The sequence below is a fragment of the Girardinichthys multiradiatus genome, chromosome 14 (assembly GCF_021462225.1).
Source record: "Girardinichthys multiradiatus isolate DD_20200921_A chromosome 14, DD_fGirMul_XY1, whole genome shotgun sequence".
NCBI classification, from domain to species: domain Eukaryota; kingdom Metazoa; phylum Chordata; class Actinopteri; order Cyprinodontiformes; family Goodeidae; genus Girardinichthys; species Girardinichthys multiradiatus.
This window is the reverse complement of record NC_061807.1, coordinates 6,558,123-6,561,673: the sequence shown is the minus strand read 5'-3', so window position 1 is coordinate 6,561,673 and position 3,551 is coordinate 6,558,123. Positions and strand designations below refer to the sequence as shown.

The following is a 3,551-nucleotide window of genomic DNA, read 5'->3' as shown; positions in this document are numbered from 1 at the left end:
CACTGACTGGATGCAATCTGCTGGGTTTCCTTAGATAGAAAAACTTTTTATCCAATTTGAATAAATAACTGAATCTGACTGAACTGTTCAATGGTTAGGATTGCACTGAAGGTGGACATAACTCACTTAGCTCTGACATAGGAAGCTGTCTGTATAAATATTCCCTATTTCCCAAAACAACAATTTCATTTTAGAAGCATGTATTACCAGTGAGAAACCAGTGACCTTCGACATGCACCAGGCCCTCACCTGTTCATGAACCTCTCTCTTGACACTTTGGAGGGGTAGGGAGAGCTTAAATCACTTTATTGCCTGTGACACACAAACACACACACATACACACACACACAGTGTAGAGACTGAATCAGAGGAATGAGGCTGAAGGCTGAAGGTTGAGGTTGACACAGAGTTCTGTTTTTTCTCTAAATCCATCAATAACTTTTGCTCTAAGTTGAAAAAATGTTTTAGGAAAGTTAAAGGTAACTAAAATTATCATTCCTTTCCCAAAATGGAGTCTCTCATGATTCAAACAAACACATCATCATTAGAGTCAGTTTATAACTTGGAAACAGTATACTGAGGGTTTGTAAAGTTTCTGTTAATTTCATATTTGTCTTTCCTCTTTGTCCTGCTTTCCTCCAGCTCTCTACAAGTGGTTGGTGCAGATTGTCTCTAGCTCAAACATTTTAGCAGTGGAGGGCCTTGGAGTTGTTCTTTCTGATGTTGATGCAGAAGTGGAAGGTTCTCCTACTTCTACCGATGTAGGGAAGCACAATCTTTATTTACTTTTACAGGGGTTGGACAATGAAACTGAAACACCTGGTTTTAGACCACAATAATTTATTAGTATGGTGTAGGGCCTCCTTTTGCAGCAAATAAAGCCTCAATTCATCTTGGGAATGACATATACAAGTCCTGCACAGTGGTCAGAGGGATTTTAAGCCATTCTTCTTGCAGGATAGTGGCCAGGTCACTACGTGATACTGGTGGAGGAAAACGTTTCCTGACTCGCTCCTCCAAAACACCCCAAAGTGGCTCAATAATATTTAGATCTGGTGACTGTGCAGGCCATGGGAGATGTTCAACTTCACCGAACATCCCTTTCAGACAGCTTCCTCTTGCGTCCACAGTTAATCCTGTTGGATGTGGTTCGTCCTTCTTGGTGGTATGCTGACATTACCATGGATACCGTGGCTCTTGATACATCACAAAGACTTGCTGTTGTTGGATCACTTGTTTGCTGAGTATTGGATTATCTGCCCGTTGTTGGACGTCACTGTGCCCCTCCAATGGCATCGGCCATTTTGTACCCAGGACAGCCCGCTCCTACACATCCCATCAAGCATTGCGACTGATATGACTGGGCGTCCCCAGTCTGACGTCACAGGATGCTATATAGGAGGCGCTCATGTTTGAAACACTGCCTTCTGCTGGAAACACATCCAGGGATCGAAGCGCGTCACTTTAAGAGAAGAACTCTGTCCAGAGTTTCATTCATTCTCTCTCGTTGGACAACGAACTATTCATAACTGAAGTTTTTGGACTAAGAAGGCCAGAGATTTCACTTTTGCCGATCGAAGACGTGAGTTAACACGTAACTGGAGACACGGAGTTTCGGAGAGACGAACCGCTACCGTGTTTCATTTTCAAGTCGACTTTGATGGTCAGATCATATTTTTCCTTTTTGTCAAGAAGACCAAAGGACAAAGACTGACTGTTCCCCTGAAGTTAATTGTGGACGCACATTAACTTAACCCCACTTTTCCTCGCTCGAATTCCCTCGCTCAGGAAGAAGACGACACAAGTAAAATCCATTTCTTTTTTTTATTTCTTTATTAGAAGGCCTGGGCAGGGTCAGAGGTTGTAGAAGCGATCAGAATCGCTGGTTAGGATCTCATGTGTTCTGAATAATATGTGCATGTAACCTTGCTTGTTGAAACTTTGATGTGTTATGTAATATCGGGATCCGCCGTGTTCCCCAGAGCTGTCTGTGTTTACTATCTGAACGCAGGTGCGTTGCAAAACTGGACTGTTAAAACGACCTCATGGTAAAATTCTCCATTTTACCTTTGTCTTCAATCTCACTGTGCTAGCTTGCCGCCAAAAGTTATCAATCCTTTGTGGTCAGGAGTAAAGGGGGGAAGTTTTATGATCAGAAGATCATTAAAAAAAAGACTCTAAGCTGCACTCCAACCCCCCACCAGTCATCACCACACCCCCCTTTCATATCCTCTCCTTTCCTCTGTTGTGCCATAAACTGCTGGTTGACTCCATACATACCCACTACCGTTGGTTGATTTTGGTTTATTTAGATGTTGTTTACCCCTGTGTTTGTAGAATTTTGCATGTTGAGTAGGTGAAAATTAATAAATATTCACATAGATAAAGAGAGAGCGTTTGGTGTTTCATTGTGTGCAAAAAGTGATGTGTCAGTCAAAATAAGGTTCAAGTTCCACACGTTTCGGCAGAAACGGTCGATTAAACAGTGACATCTCCGGCAATAGTTATTAACTATTACGGAGTATTTAACGGTTGTAATTGTCAGAGGCGTCGAGCCACAATTACACCACCAGAAACCTCTCTGGTCTCGATTCGTAAATGAGGATTTTTGGTTAAGAAATTGATTTTGTCAGATTATGATTTGTAATTATAATTATTGATCAAGATTATTCAATCAATAATCATACTCCCAACACTGTCTTGGTCACAGATGCGCCAGCAAGACGTGCACCAACAATTTGTCCTCTTTTGAACTCTGGTATGTCACCCATAATGTTGTGTGCATTTCAATATTTGAGTAAAACTGTGCTCTTACCCTGCTAATTGAACCTTCACACTCTGCTCTTACTGGTGCAATGTGCAATCAATGAAGACTGGCTACCAGGCTGGTCCAATTTAGCCATGAAACCTCCAACACTAAAATGACAGGTGTTTCACTTTCATTGTCCAACCTCTGTAGGTCTTTCTATTTTGAACTGATTTAAACTGGCTCATATATTCAGCGAATAGGTCCTGCTGGAAAGCAAAATGAACTTACAGTTCTATCAACTTACACAGTTCATTTTATTAGGATTTCATATGACAGGCCAGCATTAAGTTCAGTATACCTTTAAAGTATAAAGGCTGCATGTATGTTTTAGATGTATTCATGTCTGAAAAACATACAATTCATTAATAACACCCTTAAACACACCCCTGTATTATAATTGTTCATTTAAGGTCTCGCCCCTAATGACAACATCCAATCAGCATGCACGGTTACGCCCCTCAGCCACACCCCGTTGACCCCATGACCTCCCCACCCCCATGACCCCTTGACCCCCCTTAAGTTCACAAGTTCACCTGTCAAATGTTTGATAAAAGGGTGTCTTTATATCTCTCTCCTTCATTACTGGAACTGCTGGGGCTGGTTCTGTTCAGTGGAGGGTGGTGACCTCTAGTGGTTCTAAAAAACACATCTGCAACTCCTTACCTGCTCAGGTGAGACCAAACATTCACATTAGTAGGATTGATTCTGGATCTCCAGGGAGGAGAGAAACAAGGAGGCAGAG

The 3,551-nt window shown here is 42.0% G+C and overlaps 1 protein-coding gene across 1 annotated transcript in view; it reads right to left on the bottom strand.

Moving 5' to 3' along the window:
- Positions 1-3,346: 3,346 nt before the first annotated feature.
- The window catches only part of LOC124880566, a 25,620-nt gene continuing 25,415 nt past the window's right edge, over positions 3,347-3,551 (bottom strand). The window contains exon 7 of the mRNA XM_047385811.1: positions 3,347-3,551. This exon is cut by the window's right edge and continues 590 nt beyond it. The gene's annotated coding sequence lies outside the window, so the exon portion shown is untranslated.